At 36.2% G+C, this 22,328-nt stretch overlaps 1 protein-coding gene across 2 annotated transcripts in view; it reads left to right on the top strand.

Annotated features, from left to right (window-relative positions):
- LOC105481888 (zinc finger matrin-type protein 1-like) overlaps positions 1–22,328 on the top strand; it is a 414,279-nt gene that overhangs the window by 336,316 nt on the left and 55,635 nt on the right. For both annotated transcript variants that reach the window (XR_011625911.1, XM_071100232.1), the window contains one exon: positions 1,107–1,286. The gene's annotated coding sequence lies outside the window, so the exon portion shown is untranslated. The remainder of the gene's footprint in view (positions 1–1,106; positions 1,287–22,328) is intronic.

Here is a 22,328-nt window from a genome sequence, read left to right as displayed (position 1 = left end):
CAATTGCCTAATAACACGTCTTACTGACTCAAATGTGCTTGCTTAGAAAAGATAGTAAGTTCTCTAGTGCGAGTGCATCACTGTGCATATTTACATTTTGATCAGGACACATTGATTTCTTCCCCACAAATAATGGATACAATATTAATAAGAATATTGATTTGATATTTTAGAGTTAATTAGCTTTACTCTGGCAAAAGGCACCTTTGGTAGCTTTAAAGCTACTTGAAAAATAACTCCTGCTAGTATTCTACTTAAAAAGTGATATTCATGAAACTGCTGAGAAAACAAATAACTATAGATTGATACTATCGATTGCTAGTCTAGTTGTCAGTGAAGCTGATAGCACAAAACCTCACGATAAAGTAAGGTTAAGATTGACCGATAGTGTATTCTCATGGCCCTGTGAGTTGTTTCATGTGCTTTATGAAGGGGAACTATTTAAGTTTTATTTTTAGGTGTATTTTTCTGACCTTCATTGTTTTCACCCACTTCCCTACCCTCTTCACTTAGGAAAATAGATGGCAAACCGTAGAATAGATCAAATAGATACAGAAATTTCCATTGGTATGTGTCCTGAATATATAATACAATTTCAGAGGTCAGGACACCAGAGATGTCACATCTACGCATAATCAGTATTTTCATCTTGTTTTGGTACACTTTGCACTTGGAAGCCTCTGACATGACTAGTAAAATAGATTTATTTTAATGACTAAGAGGTTCCAGTTGCAGAAACACAAGCAGACTATTTCTGTTGTTTTGTCTAGCACAAAAATAAAATTTTAGCTTATTGTTGATATGTATGGTTTGAATTCCCATTCTAATTCTGTTATCATAATTCAGGTCTTAATTCTACCACCTCTTCCATGATTTATTTATTTATTTATTTTTGTTTTGTCTTTTTTTTTCAGGATTTTGAATCTAGAGAGATATTTTTTCTTTGCTATGACCACATTGAATAATTATACTTATATGCTTTATCTTTTATACACAGTTTTCACAAGGACAACTCCTTGTATATGTACAATATATATAAGTATATAAATATTTTATTACCCTCCAAACCTTACATATGAACCAAACTTTTTCTTCTTTGTTTATAGCTGCCTTCATTACAGAAGATCCAAGGATTGTATTTGAAGCTTACAAAATTTGCCTGAAGTAGGTGTCAGAAACAAGTGCTAAAATGGAAAATGTGGAATCGCTAGCCTTCAATGATAACATTCCGAATAATTCATACTAACATGCAAGGAAGCTCCATTCCCTAACTCTCCCACCACTTGGTATGTGTTGAAAAGGTGCTATGATGAACAATAGACAGGCTTTTGTCAGATTTAGTTTGCCATATTGCATGTACATGAAGCCAAAGAGTGACTGGGAAGAATCCCAGCAGAGCACGAGAGAGCAACAAACTATAAAAGAAAAAATGAGAATGGAAAGAGGGGAAAAGGTGAGAACTCAAGAGAAAAATGCTAAAATGAAGCCAGAGGGAAATGTTGAAAAGGGAGAGAAACACTACAGAGGAGGGAAAAAAGAAGAAGTAAAGTGAACAGATTGCAGGCAGAATCATTGTAGAACTGAACATATCTGAAGTGTCAGGCAATATATCTCTAAAAATGTATTCGGGAGGGCAGCCATTTCTTTTTAATAGTGGGCTATTCTCAAGTGTTATGAAAGCCATGTGAGATTTGACGTCAATTTTATTCTTGGCATTCAGTCTTTCTGTATGGACACAAAAGGAAATCATGAGGTTAGACAAAAAGGTAAAAGGAAGTTTTCATAGAAGGAGAAGAAGGAAACAATATATTGACGTTGAAAAAAGCATCTTAGAAATACTACTAAGCTAATTGTTTACACATCTGTGATGTTAATTGCAGGCAGATTTGGTGGTATTGAAGAGATAATTGTTGCCAAACATTGATTTGAAATCAAATGCTTTGCATTCTTAGCATTTGAATATACTATCTTATATTTTAAAATGTTCTCCAGTAAAATATCCCTGTTTGGGATTTATTCTCTCTCACATAATCACAGCACAAATGAACTTAATTTGGAAACTTATGGGTGGACAGAGACATAAAGTAGACTTCTGAATGCCTCACCAACAATTAGAACAAATTACTATTTGGAGATGTGATATGATAAATAAGTTGTAAACACAAAAGAAGAGATTGTTAGGAGACTTCATTGATGAGTTTGTTTCTATAACTCTTTTTTTTTTTTTTTTTTTTGCGACAAAATCTCACTCTCGCCCAGGCTGGAATGCAATGGCGCGATCTCGGCTCACTGCAATCTCTGCCTCCTGGGTTCAAACAATTCTCATGCCTGTCTCAAAGAGAATGTATATTTTAGAGCTTTTATTTTGATATATCACTATCTCCTTGCAAAAAGTGCTCAAAGAGCTATAAATATTTTTATTTTAAAAAAGATGGCTTAAAAATTTATTCACTTTTGGATTAATCAACTTTATTATTTAGAGAGCTAAACTGAAATAAAAAGCAACTTCTATATAAGGAAGATTACTAATTTTTTTTATCATAATGGTAATTTAAAAAATAAATATATGGGTTTGACTATTTCCTAAGTAATAATAATCAGACTTCCCTGCCTTCCATTTTATACCATATCCCATTGGATTCTCTGTTGAAAGACTGTACATAGCTTAAGCTTTGTGTAAAATGACTGACTGACTAATGTAGAATGTACTTGAAAGAAATATCTTAAGGTTTATTTTAAAAATCCTGAAAACTAAACTGTAATCCAATATCTCTCATGAGCACAGACACAAAATCTACTTTTTTTTTTTTTAGACAGCCTCTTGCTGTGTTGCTCAGGCTGGGGTACAGTGGTGCCATCTCCGCTCACTGCAACCTCTGCCTCCATGGATCAAGCGATTCTTGTGCCTTAGCCTCCTGAGAAGTTGGGACTATAGGCTCCTGCCACTACACCCACCTAGTTGTTTGTTTTGTTTTGTTTTGTTTTGTTTTGTTTTGTTTTGTTTTGAGACGGAGTCTCTTTCAGTCGCCCAGGCTGGAGTGCAGTGGCGTGATCTCGGCTCACTGCAAGCTCCGCCTCCCGGGGTTCCCGCCATTCTCCTGCCTCAGCCTCCCAAGTAGCTGGGACCACAAGCGCCCGCGGCCACGCCCGGATAATTTTTTTGCATTTTTAGTAGAAACGGGGTTTCACCGTGTTAGCCAGGCTGGTCTCGATTTCCCGACCTCGTGATCCGCCCGCCTCGGCCTCCCAAAGTCCTGGGATTACAGGTGTGAGCTACCGCGCCCGGCCGTTGTTTTGTATTTTTAATAGAGACGGGGTTTCACCATGATAGCCAGGTTGGTCTGGGACACCTGAGCTCAGGTGATCCGCCTGTATTGGCGTCCCAAAGTGTTGAAATTACAGACATGAGCCACTGTGCCTAGCCAGACACGAACTGTTCAACAAAATCAACAAAATATTAGTAAACAAAATCCAACAATGTATAAAAAGATGATATATCCTGAAAAAGGGAGATTTATTCCAGGTGTGCCAGGCTGGTTCAACATTTAAAAATTAATCAATGTAAAGCATCATACCAATTGACACAACACAAACATTTGACAAAATCCAATTCCCATTCATAATAAAAACTCTTAGCAAACAAAATTAAGGAAAAACGTCTCAAGTTCATAAAAAAATCTACAAAAGACCAACATATAACATCATGCCTATTGGTGAGACCCTGCATGCTTTTTCCCTTAGATCAGGGACAAGGCAGGAATGTCTTCTCTCACCTCTGCTATTAGTATGTTACTGAAAGTTCTAGCTAATGCAATAAGACAGGAAAAAATAAACAGAAAATATACAGATTGGAAAAGAAGTGAAACCATTTTCAATTGTAGATGACATGATTGTCTATGTAGAAAAATACCAAACAACTTACCAAAAATGTCCTGGAACTAATAAACAAATAAGTAGATCAAGATAGAATGTATTCAAAGTTACTATTATCACTTTGAAAAAATATTATGTATTAGAACAATTAAGAATAATAATAAAAGTTTTTATTTTACCTTCAGTTATTTTCTCTCTGATGCTTTTTCTTTTTTAAAAGTGTAGATCTGAGTTTCTGACATATCTCCCTTCTCTCTGAAGAACTTCTTTTCATGTTTCTTTTCGGGAAGGTCTGCTGGCTATGAATTGCCTCAGTTTTTGTTTCTTTGAGAGTGTATTTCTTTTTAAATTTTGAATTCAGTTCAATGTTTTCCTGCCTTTTGGAATGCCTTACAAATTTTTGTTGCAATGTAGACATGATATAATGGGTAACAGGTATTGAGGTTAATAGGACATTAGTGTGAGATTTATCTGAATCTGACTAGCAGTTGGACTATGTTCAATATTTGTTGTAGCTGTAGGTGTCAGATAATAAATTTCACTAGTGTCCTTGTTTTTGTTTTCTCTGTTGACTTTGGGTTTTCTCAAGATCTTTCATAGAGCCTGAGCTTTCCAGCTCTTTCAGCTGTAATCCACTGTTTCATTGTTAATGTGATGAAAAAGAGTTGGAGAAGAAAATGCTTTATAATCTTATAATCAAATCTTTGTCTTTTAGTGGGCCTATGTCCCTGGAGTGACCCTCACAAGTAATTCTTACATTCATTTTCTTCCCCATTTAGATAAAAGGCTAGCTGGGGCTGGAGTTGGGTATTACTCTCCTGCCTATGGGAGATACAACTTTAGTAATGGCTTTTTCATTGGAGAGTAGGCTTTTGTTTTAGCATTCCAAAGTGATCACTTTCCCCATCTGTCAGTCAAAGACATGAGGTGATTTTTTTTTTGGTTCTTATGAGAACCTGGTGGCATCTTTGCAGGTAAAACCTGTAAACTTGTAAGCTACGAGCTTAATATACAAAAGTCAGCTGTTTCCCTGTGTAGCAGCAATGAACAATTGGAATTTGAAATTTAAAAAACATGACCATATACAATAGCACAAAAAATTTTACTTAGGTATATATCCAAGAAAATATGTACAGGTTGTGTATGCAGAAAACTGTAAAACATTGATGAAAGGAATAAAATAAAATTCAAATAAATGGTGAGATATTTGTAGTTTATAGATGGGAAAATCAAATATTGATAACATGGCAGTTCTTCACAACTTTACCTATATAGATTCAAAGTTAGGATACACCTATATATATTTTTTCCTGTTGCTTCAGCTGAGAGAGCCTAGAAATGATGACATGCCAGTGGCAATAAGCACAGCTAGCACCCAGATCTTTGTTTCTAATACCATTGTCCTATAAAATAAACCAGGGCTTCATGGCTTATTTTAGTACTGGGGTAGGAAATATACAAGATGAGCCTGGAACATATTATAGTGCCAAAAAGTAAGGTAGAACTAAAAAAGCCCACCCTGTTCCAACAAAAAAACAACCTACAATGATGAGGGTATTTCAAAAGGACACAGGGGCCAAGTAAAAGAGCTCCCAATTATGAAAGCTGGAACAATTTGAGCAGCAGTATAAAGTTGTATTGGATTACAATCTAAAGCAAAAAATAAGTATCTATGAGTTTTTACTAATTAACTACATAAATTTCTTCTTTTCTAAAACACATAATCTCATTCTAATCATGAGAAAAATATCAGAAAATGCTAATTGAAGGACATTCTGTAAAATATATGACCAGAACTTTTCAAAACTGTTAAGATCATCAAAAACAAGGAAAGTCTGAAAACTGTCACAGTCAAGAGCAGACTAAGAAGAAATGACTACTAAATCTAATGTAGGACTCCAGATGGAACCTTGCAAAAGGAAAAAAGAACATTAGGTATAAACTAAGGAAACCTGAACAGGGTATGTACTTTAGTTAATAATGTTATGTCAATATTGGCTCATTAATTATGACAAATGTAAGATGTTAATAAGAGGAGAAACTGGGAGGGAGTTATATAGAAATTCTTTTTGCTATCTTCTCTAATTTTTTATAATCAAAATAATATTATAATACAAATCATTTATTTAAAAACATTGTAAAGGGTACTTTTACCTGGTTTTATCTACTCTGGGCACTAGAATATGAAAGGACCACCTAGGCTAGATATTATTGATTTAGCAAACAGTATGTCTGTCCTTCATTTTGGCTGCCCAGCAGCTTATGCCCTTAAAATACCTGAATAGATTTTTTTTTTTTTAATAAAAGACGTTATTAAAGAGTAAGAGAGGCTGGACGCAGTGGCTCACGCCTGTAATCCCAGCACTTTGGGAGGCCGAGGTGGGTGGATCACTAGGTCAGGAGCTAGTGGCCAACACGGTGAAACCCCGTCTCTACTAAAAATACAAAAATTAGCCGGGCATGGTGGTGTGTGCCTGTAATCCCAGCTACTCAGGAGGCTGAGGCAGGAGAATCGCTTGAACCAGGGAGTCAGAGGTTGCAGTGAGCCAAGATCGCGCCATTGCACTCCAGCTTGGGTGACAAGAGTGAGACTCTGTCTCAAAAAAAAAAAAAAAAAACAGTGGGAAAAGTTGTTGAGAATGCCTGAACTCATGTGCCAAAATGAGAATTACATACATTTTATAGAAGTTAATATTATAGTCTATACATAATATAGAAGGAAATTCTGATATTGACTTATACATCATTAGGGAATTAATAAGGTTTTTAGGCAGATGTGACCAAGATAAGTATTTCTGTTCTCCCAGGCCTGAGTTTCTCTTCTTGTGGTCTTCATTTCCTGGTATCCTCTTCTGAGTGTACATTGAGTTTCTTGGAAAGGGCTAGTTCATTTTGAGATAATAGTAGTCATCTCAAATTGAATTAAGTTGGTCTAAAGCTTTCTCCATACATATTTTAGGTCTGGCCCAAAGGTTTCCTTATACATAGTGAACTGTAACCTATCTTGATGTATAAACAGACTATAACCTACTCTAGTAACAAGAAGCTGTTTGAGCCAGTCGCAGCAGCTGAATTTCAGCCAGTCACAGGTGACCAACTGTTCAAACCATGTTCAAATAAGAAAAATGCTGAGCTGTAACCAATCCAGCTGTTTTTGTATCACACTTCTGTTTCTGTACATCACTTTTTTTTTTCTGTCCATAAGTGTTGTCTGACCATGTGATAGTCTTGGAGTCACTTTGAACCTATTCTAGTTCTGGGGCCTGCCTGATACGTGAATCATTTTTTGCTCAATTAAACTCTGTTAAAATTAGTTTGTCTAAAGTTTTCCTTTCAATAATACCAAATAATTATACAGCACTCATTATGGGCCAAGTGTCCTTCTAGGTGTTTTATAGTTACTAACTCACCAAATACAACAATTCTGTTGGATGGCCTCTGTTATTAATGTCCCTGATAACAAATGATGAAAATGAGTCTCGCACCCTATAAGGGGCAGTGTAGAGACTATGAACTTTTCTACACCATTAGTAGTTAACCATAAAGATGTGGCTTTATGATATTAGAGTCCATATAACTAAATTACAACATTTTTAGTTCATATGTGAAAAGTACTTGAAACACAGACACAGGTTTTGAATGACAACTAGTAAACTATACTTGGCACTAGGATGCCTTCATAGCTTAAGTTCCTATGCAAGGAATGCAACCTAATTTAGCACATAAACAAACTGAGAGTCTAATTTAGGATGTCTTAGCCAATCACAGCAGCTAAGCTTCGGCCAGTCATAGGCAACCAACTGATTAGACCTTGTTCAAATAAGGCAAACACTGGACTGTAACCAAACAAGCTGTTTCAGTACCTCTTTTCTGTTCATAAATGCTACCTACCCACATTGCAGAGCTGAGCTTTCTGAACAGTTTCTGGTTCTGAGGGCTGACCGATTTGCAAATCATTCTTGCTCAGTCTGTTAAATTTAATTGTATAAGTTTTTATTTTTTCACAGTTATGTCAAAGGAGAGTTTTGTTTCCTCCTAAATGCTCAAAGGAATACTTGCTGTGTGTTTCACATAATATTGTGAGGGATCATCAACTTCTGCTTGGCGCTGCCTCTTTGCAGTCCAACCTCAGCTTTCAGTATTCCTTAACCTTCTGCCCTGTGTGTGTTCTGCCCCAGCTGCCTTCATGGAAAGGAGTTCTAACGTGTTTTGTGTAATTGGAGAAATATGTTCTTGATTGAGATACAAGAGAAAAATAATTTTCAAACCACTCCCTGCCCTGGGCCAACTGACATCAGTGATCTTTAGTTGTGACCTTGGTACAGTTTTTGAACTTAAAACTCTTGACCTACTTAATGAAAAGTATTTGAATACAGATTCTAAGATATCAAATGCTAATAAGAACCGTAAAATACCTAATAATGGTTTTCTTTGCTCTATCAGAGATCTCCACAGGAAGGAGATTGGCAATTCAGTAGGTGGCACTTTTTCTACTGAGCCAGAACTAAAGCAAAACCTCAGAAATTCAACCCACCCCAAGAATAGGTATCTTTCCACTGAGAAATGGGACAAAGGAGGTATTTATTTGTAGTATTAAAAATATTTTTTTGAAGTACTCAGGTGTGTTGGTTAAAATCCAGTTTGGATAATTACATTCTTCTCACAAAAATTCCACCTACAATTTTAACTGCCAACTCCAATTTCACCAACAGTTTGAATTTTAAATAGTCTCCTTTTGACACACATTGTTCTTTAGTTCCACTGCAATGGCTGGCCAATCATCCCCCTCCTCCTTGTAACTGAAAGTAATGAAATAGTACAGGAAGCTATTTTTGGGTATAATTAAGTGACTGTAAATGAATGGCACTATATTAAAATGATGGAATATTTATTATAACATGATATGAAAATGCAAACTTGCATGGATTTTGAAATTCCTTTGGTGAAAAAATTTTGGCATTTTCTTTGTGATAACTGCCAACCTTAAGATAGCCATGCTTTATGATGTTTTAAAAAAATATGTGAGTATGTCACCTGCCTGATGAAGACATATTCATGCTTTGGTATTCATTTCATATGGTATGACATAATGTAGTTGAAAGATAAAGCACTTTACATGGAGAACAGAATACTTCAGTAACATGTATTAAATGTATGAAATAAAAAAAGGTTTTTATGTTCTCAAATAACTTATGATTTTTAAATTGGAAGAACCAAAATTAATAAAAGTTTACCCTAACCTTCGTATTCAGAAGTGATTAAATTATATCCCAAGGGGAAAACAGTTTTTCTAACTTATCTCATTAATATCTCTTGGTTTCCTCCATTCCTCCATCCTTTCACACCATCATTCTTCTCCCAAAATCTCAGAGAAATACATTCTTAGTTTCTTATTCTTTCTTTCTACTAGTTTCTTTTGCATTACTGTCTCATGTCTTTCCTTTCCTTGCCTTGAAGCCTCTTCTAAACATTGAGCATGAATAATGAATTTCACATTTTCATTAATGCTTATATAATACATAATAATCACTATTCAGACAAAACTAAATCTCTTTGAAACACTGAGAACTTAAAAACACTGAGACTAGTGCAAAGCATTAGTCATTCAGTGAATAATTATTGCACACTCATCATAAGACAGACATTTAAAAATGTAAGATACAATGATTATTTTATTTTACCAAATCAAAGTCTGAGCCAAATCTCAAGGCCACGCAGCACATCTTGAGTAAAGCCTGGCTGATACATCTGCTCTTTTTTTTTCTGCATCCTGTTTTTAGTTATCTAATGCCAACTGCTTATATACTGTAGCAATAAGCATCAACAACCATACAGGAGCCTCCTCAATAGTCTGGTATTGCTCCCTCAAAATACGTCAACCCAGCTAGGTGCAGTGGCTCACGTTTGGAGTTCTAGCACTTTGGGAGACCAAAGAGGGATGACTACTTCAGTCCATGAGTTTGAGACCAACCTGTGCAACATAGTGAGACCCTGACTCTACAAAAGATTAAAAAAAAATTAGTCAAGCATGGTAGCATGTGCCTGTAGTCCCAGCTACTCTGGAGACTGAGGTGGCAGCGTCATTTGTTTCTGGGAGGTTGGGGCTGCAGTGAGCTGTGGTTTTGCTACTGCACTCAAGCCTGGGTGACAGAGCAAGACCCCATCTCTAAAAATGAAAAAATAAAATAAAATAAAATGAAATAAAATAAAATAAAATCCATGTCAACAACTCCTTTTCATATAGTAAGGAAGGAGAACAAGTGTTAAAGAAAAACCAGAGCTTGACAGTAGTTGAAATGGTGAAAAACTTACACTATTGAGGAAAAACTGCAATAGGGGAAAAGAGACCTCAGTATAGGACTGGGCTCAGTTCTAACTACAACAGGGAAGAGGAGATTTATAGCCAAGGATTAGATTAATGGGGTTGGTGGATGAAAAATTATTAAGAAGGTGGGGTGATTCTTGCTCAATTGACCTAACATAATTCTTCCTGAAGGAAGGCCAGTCTAATCCAATATCACACGGGTATAGTTGGGATGAGAAATTCGGTCAATTATTCAGGGTGATCAGATATTGAGAGTGGGAGATGCTTGATAAACTGACCTCACAGGATTCTTACTAAAACTGGGCAATGTAAAGATGGAAGCACAAAGTTTGAGGCCTGCTTGGGAAGAGGAGCCTGACTGAAGTTTGGTCAAGGGGACAATTTTTGTCACAAGTATGCATTAAGGAAAAGCATGTTACTCATCTGTATGATGTAATTTGGAGAGTAACATTAGATTTTTTTTTTTTTTAATTCAAGGTAAAGGCAACAGGCAAGAACACAGGAACTTTGAAGTTTGGATAAACAAAACCTCTATTTGAAAAATAAGAGTTCTGCTGGGCATGGTGGTTTACACCTGTAATCCCAGCACTTTGGGAGGCCGAGGCGGACAGATCACGAGGTCAGGAGATCGAGACCATCCTGGCTAACATGGTGAAACCCCGTATCTACTAAAAATACAAAAAATTAGCCGGGCGTGGTGGCGGGCGCGTGTAGTCCCAGCCACACGGGAGGCTTAGGCAGGAGAATGGTGTGAACCCGGGAGACAGAGCTTGCAGTGAGCGGAGATCAGGCCACTGCACTCCAGCCTGGACAACAGAGCGAAACTCCATCTCAAAAAAAAAAAAAAAAAAAATAGGAGTTTTAGGAGTTCTAACTAAAGTTCTTTTAGATCAGCAAATGAGGCAATCACATACATGTTTGATATACTCTCAAGCATCTGAGAGGGCTATTGCATACTTATGAACTGACAAGGATTCCCGTCTTGAATAAACTCTAGTCAGGCCCCTTCAGGCCCTTTTCTTGATTAGACTCTGTCTTTGGTCTGCTGAGCCTACTTTTAGCAAGAATTATGCATATCTAGTTGTTATAGAATCCCATTTCCTCTAACTCTAATATCTAATCAAGTTCTTGTTTTCCAACTCTTGATATCTAATCATGTTCCTTTTAGTAATTCTCTATCCAATAAGTCCACCGCTCTGCCCATAAATCCCCAGTTGTGCCTATTGTATTCAGAGTTGTGTTAAATCTCTCTCTCCCATTACAATAGTCTTAAATGAAGTCTTCCTTGCTTAACTCCATCTGGTACCTTTTTTTATTTTGAGATAATTAAATTATTAAGAACTTGCTGTGTGTCACCCCGCTAGCTATGTTGGTAGAGCATGATAACTTACTTCAAATATCTTTCCTCCTAGCCTACTACAATATAAAGCACCCATGGTAGTAGGCAATTTTAGACAATTTTTGAGTGGTAGATTTACAAAAATACAAACATGTAATATAGAATTCTAAGCAGTAAAACTTGGTAGCCCCCAAAGATATGACCTTTCCTTGTTCATATTATAGAGCCAATACACAAAACCAAAAGTGAACTCAGCCATCCTAGAGTGGTTCTGGCCAGTCTATGGAGGATGCACACTGAGGGTTTTTGCATCCTCTACTTCAGTGGTCCCTAATCTTTTTGGCAGCAGAGACCAGTTTTGTGGAAGACAATGGTTTCACAGACTGGGATTGGGGTTGGAGGATGGTTTTGGGATGAAACTTCCACCTTAGATCATCAGGCGTTAGATTCTCATATGGAGCATGCAAACTAAATCCCTCACATGTGCAGTTGACAATAAGGTTCATGGTCCTATGAGAATCTAATGCCACCCCTGATCTGACTGGAGGCAGAGCTCAGATGGTAATGCTTGCTTGCCTGCTGCTCACCTCCTATTGTGAGGCCCAGTTCCTAACAGGTCACTGACTGGTACCAAGCCATGGCTCAGGGTTTGGGGACCCCTGCTCTACTTCATCTTTTGACATCAGAGGACCCAAAACTCCACTCTCAAATCATGCCAACATCATGATTTTTGTACATTGCAATTCATGAAGGGACTTGAAGCTGAATTGTGCGTGGGCATGTTACTCCTTTCATAAATATTCAGGACTCCTCCTATTGGTTATTGAATATGTATATTTGACCACCTCACTCAGCATAAATTCCTGTTCCCTTTGCCCCTCCCTCAAAGTGTTTGTTTCTGGCTTCTGACCAAAGGCTATTCTTTCCACTGTCAGAATGGCCAACCTGTACACTGCAACCGTTAATGAGAAATGAAGCTCTCCTTTCCAACTTTATGAACTTCATCATTATTCCATTGACAATGGTCCACTTCCACTTATGAATAGTAAATCTATCTTCCTTATGATTTTCTCAATAACATTTTCCTTTCTTTAGCTTACTTTATTGTAAGAATGCAATATATAATATATATATCATAGAAAATATGTGTTAATAGAGTATATATGTTATTTGCAAGGCTTCTGGCCAACAGTAGGGTATTAATAGTTAAGTTTTTGGAAGTCAGACATTATTTATGGATTTTCAAATGTGTTGTGGTCAGCAGTCCTAACCCCTACATTCTTCTCGGGTCAATTGTATACCTCATGTATAAATGAGACACACTCAGAGAAATGAAATCTCAGAGATGGCTTTGAATACCATCATCCACTGAAACATAGAAAAAAAGAGTTGGGGAAAGGACAGTCATGGGGAGATGCCTAGGAAAAGAAGATAAACAAAGATAAGGTTTATTATATAGATTTAAGTTAGTGCCTTCTCCACTGATAAGCATTTCTACTGATTCAGAGTCATCCTTTTCTTCCTGGTGCTGAGTGGGAGATGCTCTTACAAATGATTTCCTATATAGGTGTAAATTTCCCTTCAAAAGGGTAACTTCTCTGTTTTCAGAGCTTCTTCTGTGTCTGCAGTTTCTTAAAATAATCCTTTGGGGTGGTATATTCTGGTTTCTTACAGTATGCTGCTATTATTGTAGAATATGCCCTTTAGATTGATTTTCAAGGATCGGTGAAATATTTGCACTGAGCTACACACATTCCTTTCCCTTATCACCTTTAAGACCAAGAGCATGTATTGAAAACAGTTAGATTTTTTTTTTAAGGTAATCTTTACCAGAGAAGGAAAACAATCTAATTGGCTTTCAAAGGTCTTAAACCCATGACCTTGACCAAGTTCAGGTCTATGGCAAAACAAAAGCATTAAGAAAGATAGTTATTTCAGTCATTTTTATCAGAGACCATGGCTTTGAACACATTTTACAGAATCCATACCACTCTCTAAGGATCACAGTATTATCTCTCCAAAGAGATCATATGTACTATGCACACTAAAAATACCAGCCTGAAAGCCTTAGAAACAAACTTTTCTTTTTTTTTTCTTGATTCTGCCTAGGGAATGGTTATCCTGATTCTTATATGAGTCTTCTGATTCTATTCATCATTTACAATATGTGGTTCTTAGAAGGGATATCAGTCTTGAATAAACTTGGGTTGATTAGTGAATTTTCTTCCAATATGTTTACAAGGACGTATCACTATGATACTTGATTTAACAAAAATAATGATTTTGTTTGGTCATTCCATTTATTTTAATGTGAGTAATACTAACCTACTCAGAATAGTAGGAGAAAAAACACTGAAAAAATAGTAGTAAATATAGAGATGCAAGTAAATAAAAATAATGAGAAAAGGATGAACATTGTTCTCAAATTCTAGCAGTATATTTATTTTGGCAGAAACAAGACTGATTTTTACGCATTAAATTTTAGCTTAGATTCTGTGAATATCTGCATTAGAATCAAAAGCTGCTTTCATGACTCCTCCCATTAAATTCAAGTAGTATTGTCTAAATGCATCAAATTCATCATATGCTGCCAATTCCAACAAAAATCTGATGAGATTCAGATCATTTGAAAGTAATTAAAATGGAACAGTAAACACAAAGCTCTTCTACTCCCACAGCAGAATGTTACTTTTCCAAATGTAAAGTGAGTCCAAAGCACAACTGTGTTATACTGCAGTATGAAGAGTCAGGAAGTCACCACTTATGCTCCTGTCCACTAAGCACATCAGAAGACACACAATCAGAAATCACTTGAAGTCTTTTAGACTCTGCAGGCATGTGGTTAATTATAGAGACTAAGACTGACACTGAAAAAGGCTAAAACACTCCCTGTATTCACAGCAAATGTCTGAGTGAACACAATTATCATGTGAGTCTTTCCACTTTACAACAAAAAAATTTTTAGCCCATATGTAACATGGTTAACAACTGTGCAGCTAACTAATGCACCTGATTCTGTCATGTACAAGTTCTCCTTTGTTGCGCCCACAAACTCGACAGCCCAGCCCAAACAGGCATTTTCTCGGTGGGTTGTCATCTTGCTCCAGTTATCAGACCCATGAAACTGCTTTAACAGATTTTCAGAAGCCTATTGATCTGCTCAGATTCATCTGCTGGAACATGTACAGCTTCTGCCTGCTCTGCCATCTTTCCTCCAATATGTCTTTGCTTCATTTTCCTGGGGGTTTCCCTTTCCCAAAAATGTTCACTGTAAAAATGACCTTTAATAAATCCATTTCAGCATAATTCCATTGGTCCACAAAAGTCCATTCTTCATAGCTCCAGAAATCAGAATTGAATCTTCATTAAAGTTCCAGTCACCTCAAAGCATGGCCACCTTTGTTTCCCCATTCGTATTGTTGTCATGTGGTTTAAAAAATATTTTTACCTTTCACTTTATTCACTTTATTTTATTCCTTAAAATTAAAAATGTCCTCTGAAAAAATAACACAAAATAATTTTGACTGCAACCTTCACCTTCTAGTTTTTCATGCTGTCATTTCTCTCCTGAATGAATATAGTGCTGCTTGCCCCTATTTAGCCAAGATCATGTCAAATCCAATACTTCGAAATGCCACCTAAGGCTGGGCATGGTGGCTCAAGCCTGTAATCTCAGCACTTTGGCAGGCTAAGGCAGGCGGATCACAAGGTCAGGAGTTCGAGACTAGCCTGACCAACATGGTGAAATCTCATCTCAACTAAAAATAAAAAAATTAGCCGGGCACAGTGGTGTCCACCTGTAGTTCCAGCTACTCGAGAGGCTGAGGCAGGAGAATTGATTGAACCTGGGAAGCGAAGGTTGCAGTGAGCTGAGATGGCACCGCTGCACTCTAGCCCTCTAGCCTGGGTGACAAGGCGAGACTCCATCTCAAAAAAAAAAAAAAAAAAGAAATGCCACCTGAAAATTACAATAGTCTAATAATATTAACAGATTTTATTTTTTCAAGTTTAACCCAGGATAAGACTTTTATATTCCCAATATTCATTTAAACCAAATTCAAAATAAAGCTTCTAAAGTTTTCCTAACCTTTGACATTATGGCATTATTTTAAAATATGGCTTCAATCACAAAATAAGGAATGCTTTTGGTACAATGTTTTGTAATAGTTTGATAATACTATGGGTGCATATAGTTCATAGACTTGCAACTACAAAAAAGATTTACATGAGTCATCTCAAACACACACACAGAGACACATATATTTATGTCTACATATATAATATGTGTTTATCATGTATGCATATATGCATAATAAAAAACTAGAAGGCAGTAAATAAACCCATGTAATGTATTTGAAGTGCAAAATTAAAAAATAATTTTCTGACTCCTCAACTACTGTTTATAGTTCTCAAGAGAAAAAAATGAAATTTAAACTAAATGTCAAACTTCTGTGAAATATATCTAAAATGCCATTCTTTCCTTAAACCTTACACAATCACCTATCACCCCATCCCAGATAACTGAACGTATTTTCTACTTTGACTTCTCGAAGCAGTGTGAATCTCAGTTATTTATCTATCATCCATTTATCCATCTGTTTTCTTGTTCAATTTATAATTAGTTTCCACGTTGTTACTGAAACTATATTAGGAATTCAGGAAAACATGCACAGTCCCTGCTCTTAAAGGGCTCATGATCTTGTCAGAGATGGACAGTAATTTCACGAAAACCACATTTATAAATGAAGATTTTGACCTTATTTCTTTTGTTTTCTTGATATCAGGACATTAAAGATAAGGCCTGTATTTTCTTCATCTCTGTATCCTCTTATAGTGTTGAAAATAGTACTTGTAATAGCTATTCAGTTAAAAATCTAAAATATACAAGGCTTTGTATACAATTCCAACTTAATTTTAATGACAATTTTTGTTTTAATCATCTTTTATCTCCCTCTAGTCTTTATGGCAATTACTCTAACAAGAATTCTAGCTGTTAGTAATTTCTATTGTTAGAAATTATCTTGCTCTAAGTTCACACTAAAATATGAAAGATTTCTAATGATGACTGTAGAAATCAGCCAATAAATTCTCTGAACTATAAAGTTTCAAGCAGTTACGTTTCCTGGGGAGAATTTTTAAAAATAAATTTGTCTTATTAGAGAATACAAATACATACAGATTTCTTCTGGCATAAGTATGTAACTCTATGATAAAATTTCCACAAAGTAAACACCTGAATGAACACCCAGAATTAAAAATTGACTATTACAAGCCTCCAAGAAGCCACCTCATGGTAGTTTCCAGTCAGGGCCTCCACCCATTCTCACCCCAAAGGTAGCCACTATACTGACAGCTAACACCATAGCTTGGCTTTGCATCTTTTTGAACTTTATTTATTAATTTCATTATTTTATTATTGTTAAAAAGCATGTGCATTTGATTACTTCACTACATGCACTACAGTGTGGTCACAACATCTATTCTTTGAAATAACACTGTTCTCAACATAGTGCTCAAAGAGCACTCTTGGAAACATCGTTTTTACATGTGTGTTTAAACACGTGCTTTAAAATGTGGGTCACCACATTAATTTTCTGAAATAACACTGTTTTTGAACTTTATTTAAATAGATCACTTAGTATTAACTTTTTTTGTGTTTAACTTCTTTTGTTCATTATGTTTGTGAGGTTAGGCCGTGTATTTGTTTGCAGCAGCTGTTCTTTTTTTTTTTTTTTTGAGACGGAGTTTCACTCTTGTTGCCTAGGCTGGAGTGCAATGGCACCATCTTGGCTCACTGCAACCTCTGCCTCCCAGGTTCAAATGATTCTCCTGCCTCAGTCTCCCGAGTAGCTGGAATTACAGGCATCTGCCACCATGCGCAGCTAATTTTTGTACTTTTAGTAGAGACAGGGTTTCACCATGTTGGCCAGGCTGGTCTTGAACTCCTAACCTCAAGTGATCCACCCGCCTTGGCCTCCCAAAGGGTTGGGATTACAGGCATGAGCCACCACATCCGGTCAGTTCATGAATTTTAATCAATATTTGGTATTCCATTCAATAAATATATCAAAATTTATTTGTTTGATTATTGATAGGCTTTTGAGTGGTTTGCACTTTGGAACTTTTGAAAATAATCCTTCCAGGAACGTTCCTACGCATGTCATTTGGTGAATGTATGTGTGCATTCATGTTTAGTATACACCTAATAATTGATGTATATATATTTCAGCTTTAGTAGACCCTAGCAAACAGTTTCTCAGAGTATTGTGCCAATTTACAGTTCTACTAACTGTATGAAAGTTGCAGTTGCTACATATCCTCTGTAACACTGGTTTTATCTATCTTTTTAGTTTTAGTCATTCTTATGAGTATATAGTGGTATCACATTGTGATTTTAATTTGCATTCCCCTGATGACTAATTATTTGAGGATTTTTAAATATGTTTCTCGGCCATTTGGAAATTGTCTTTTGCAAAGTGCCTGCTCATAGCATTTGCCTATTTTTCTTTTGGGTTGTCTACCTTTTCTTGATTTATAGGTGTTATTTATTTATTCTGGGTTCAAGTACTTTGTTAAATTTATCACAAATATCTTTTCTCATTTATTAACTTCCTTACTTATTCCCTTATGATTTCTCCTGAACAGCTGATGTTTTTAGCTTAAAGTCCACTTTATCAATCTTTTCATTTATGGCTAGTGTCTTTAGCCTTGTTTAAGGAATATTTCCCAATGCCAAGAGTATAAAGATAGTCTCCTATATTATTCTCTGGCAACATTATTGTTTCATCCTTCAACATTTAGATTTTATCCAACATTTATTTTATTTTTGATTTGGGGTAAGGTTTGCTATGGTCTGAATATTTGTGTATTTCCAACATTTATATCTTGAAGCCTAATCACTAAGATGGTGGGATTAGAAGGAGTGGGGATTTGGGAGGTAATTAGGTCATAAGGACAAAGCCCTCATAAATGGAATTAGTGCCCTTATAAAACAAGTGTGAAGGAACTTGTTAGCCCCCTTTGTTCTTCTACCATGTGAGGATGCAGAAAGAACATGCCGTCTTTGAAGCAGAGAACAAGACTTCCACAGACACTGAATCTGCTGGTGCTTTGATCTCGGACTTCCCAGTCTTTAGAAACGTGAGCAATACATTTCTGTTTGTAAATTACCCAGTCTAATGTATTTTGTTACACAGCAGCGGGAACAGAAAAAGACAGGACTCAAGTTTACATTTTTTTTTCTTTAAGGATATTTCATTGACCTAAAACTATTAAAAAGATCTTCAGTGAAGTATTTATATCACCTTTCAGGGTGAATTTGATTCACTTTTCAGGGTGGACATTTTCTGTGTTTTCAGAAAAACCTATTACAATGAAACTTTTAGATATATGAAGATCTCAATATCTGCCAAAGTGCAGGTAGAGTGACATTGTAGCTTTTGGAACCTGGGAGAATATTGCTTTTAAGAAAGTTGACATCTGTAATTAACTAGATTGTTCTGTGGAATGAGATGAGTTAGACACAGATGAGACGGAAAAATAGCAAAGGTGATTTGAGACTAGATCTTTTTACTGGTACTGGGTAGGTACTTATTTGATTAGAGGGTTAAGGACAAGGATGAAAAGCTGACAGAATTATTCTCATGAGACTTCGTGAGAATCTGATTAAAGATTAGTTGCTTTGTGATCCAGGTGGCAGTGTGTTACACAGAGCTATACTGGAGCTTGTTTCCTGGTTCCTGCCTAGGCCTCAGCATTGCTCTGGTTCTATTAGTATTGGCAGCATTGGGAATATCTGAAGACAGTACACTTCCTAGGAAAATGAGTGTTCTCACAGTGTGTACAGATAGGAGTAGCTATGGGTGATGAAAGTGGACAACTGTGAGACACAATCGGAGAGAATTAGCCTGGCTGGTGGCAAATGATAGCTGCAGGCTGGTTTGTTACCATGAAAGGTGCCACTTTGGGAATATGTTGAGGTAAATGCTGTATTTGGCTATTATGTGAATGGGCCTATCGAATCAGCCTTCCTTTAGGTTATACTACCTCACAGTTGTAAGAATTCAGTAAATGCTATGAAAGTGCTTTGTGAACTATAAAGGCCTATACAAGTACAAAATCATGTTAAAACTCACTTTATGCAGTGTCTATACCATTGCCCTAGTACAGATTGGTATGTAATGTTTTACAAGAATGCTAAATAATTTTCATAAAGCCTGGCTGGATTTGTTTTAGGTAAAGGGACTATGCTTATTTTTATGCTTGTCCCATTAGGTAAAGTAAAAAAGCACACACTTTTCCATAAATGTGTGCCAGGTGGGCATTCACATCCCTCCCCCTCGACATCTTTGTCCTTTAGGCCTTCTGTTGCTCCTGCTTTGATGGCTCCCATGCTTGAGTGAGTTTCATTCTCTGCTTCTGTTCTCAGAGCTTCTCACTATTGCTGGATCCATTACAAATTCATGCTGGATAGTCACTGGTCCTTGAAATCCTTTGATTCATCTCTTGTTGACTTTTATTTTTTTTCTAGAGGTGGCAGTTCCAATTGGTTTGGAATCTGCTTCCACTCTTAATCTAACTTTTTGTAATTGATTTCCTTTGTATTTACTGAGAAGTGTGAATGTTTCAAATTTTATAATTTCATTCTTACTTTGTTTTCTTGTCAGTGCTAATGTCCTACCTGGCCTTTTTATTGCCCCATTGCTCAACCATGTTCTTTACTCAGTCCTAGTTCATCTCAACTCTATGCAGCATTCTACATTTTCTATGTCTCTATAAGACCTGGATGTATTAAGTAAAAAGGAAATGCCCCATTTTCTCTTCTCCCTCTATGCTTATATTTTTCTCTTTCCTTGGCTTTCATCATACTTCATATGTTCTGGTTTCTTTGGTAATCATTGTATATATTCATAGCTGAGTTTTCTTCTCCTGTCCAGACTAAGATGTTTGAAGGAATTGACTTTTTAACTCCTTGACACATAAATCTGCTGAAATTCTCTTATTTTTCTTTTCTCTATTGATCTTCTTTTTATTACTTCATTCATTTATTTTTCTTTCTCTTCTCTATTTTTATAACAATTCCTCTATTTCTGGCAACTTTCCCAAGACCTGTATATAGGCTTAAGTTACCTTAATTAAACACATAGACACAGAATAAACATGTGTAGTTAAATTTTTTACTTGCAAACAATGGTAACCAATTATGGTTAAATTAAACATAAAAGTTTTTTATCGTGAGTCTTGGGGAAGCTCATGAAAACAGTGGGAAGGATAGAAAGCTAGGATCTGGTTAGAAGCTAGACATATTTAATTTTCAAAAAAGTCGTATAAAACATAAAACAAGTAACAGAAAATAACTTTTCTTCAAGTATCTGAAAACATATTTATGTCCTGCTTAATCCTCCATACTCTTCTCTCTAATGTTCTACCAAGGGAAGTAAACTCCATCCACATGCAATTTCAGACTGGCTTATAATCAACTTCTCTTCAGTTCTGTTGTGATTCTATCTTGATATTCTGCAATCTATAGACTAAATTGTAAGGTTACATACACCATAATACTTTGTAAAAAGTGGCAAGGGAAAGGAAAAAGTAAAGGGAAATTATACGTATAAAATTAAACACATGCACACACATGTGCACATACACGTATGACCCATTGATGGAGGAAACACGATAAGCTTCAGCCTTTATTTCTGTAACTAGTCGTGAAGTTACATTGCTTTTGTGATTTCATCCTCCAGTACTCCTTTGATGTTACCAGTGATTCCCTTAGGAAGGTTTATGGCCTCTGTATTAGATTGTGGTGGGAAAAAGAAGCTCCAGGGGCTTCCACTTGGTTCTATCATAATAGTTGGTAGAAACATAGCAATATAAGAGCATGAATTCACTCAGGTGTGAATCATGGACTTTGTCACTTATGAGCTTTGTGACTTTGGGCAAGTTACCCAACCCATTTGTGCCTTAGATTCTTTATCTGTAAAATCTGTAAAACAAGGATAATAATAATACAGGTTTGCTGTGAGGAACAAATAAGTAAATGCATGTAAAGAATTTATAACGGTGTCTGACACATAGCAATTTTCAAGTGGCTTTGCTATTAGTATTATTATTAGCAGTAGTATTAGTAGTACTAGAAGTGTATATCGCCTCAGGTCCGAGAATTGGATGACTCTCAAATATTATGAATCCGAACGTATCTTAGTAAGCCACACATCTGTTTCCTATGGATCTTGTGTCACCAAATATCCCTCTGGTCAAAATATTCTGATTACCACACTGGCTACACTTCCAATTATAGTAAACAATCTCACTTGCATCTTCTGACTAAGGATCACTACTGGGTTTTTGCCACCACAAACTCCTTCCTACCATATTGAAATCATTTTCTGTACTTATATCCTAGACCATTACTGTTTTCACTAAATGTCACTCATTTATTATGTTATAAGTATTTCTTCAGAACGCCAAATTATTCCTAATATTTTCTTCTGGTTTTCTATAATATATTACTTTCAGGCTTCTCCTGTTCTTCTGAGTCTTCATGCTTCATAATGAGCTTTTTTTTTCTTTGTTTTCCACTTTGTTTCTTTCATTTTAAAAAAGAAATAGCTAGGCATGCTGGTTCACACCTGTAATCCCAGCAATCTGGGAGGCTGAGGTGGGAGAATCTCTTGAGGCCAGGAGTTTGAGACCAGACTGGTCAACATAGTGAGAACCCCAGCTCTGCAAAAAATAACAAGTAAGAAAGGAATAGTTTCTCCAGATACAGTATTTGTCAAATGTTTTTGG

This window comes from Macaca nemestrina, chromosome 7, assembly GCF_043159975.1.
Source record: "Macaca nemestrina isolate mMacNem1 chromosome 7, mMacNem.hap1, whole genome shotgun sequence".
NCBI classification, from domain to species: Eukaryota; Metazoa; Chordata; class Mammalia; order Primates; family Cercopithecidae; genus Macaca; species Macaca nemestrina.
This window is presented reverse-complemented; position numbering and strand designations above follow the sequence as displayed.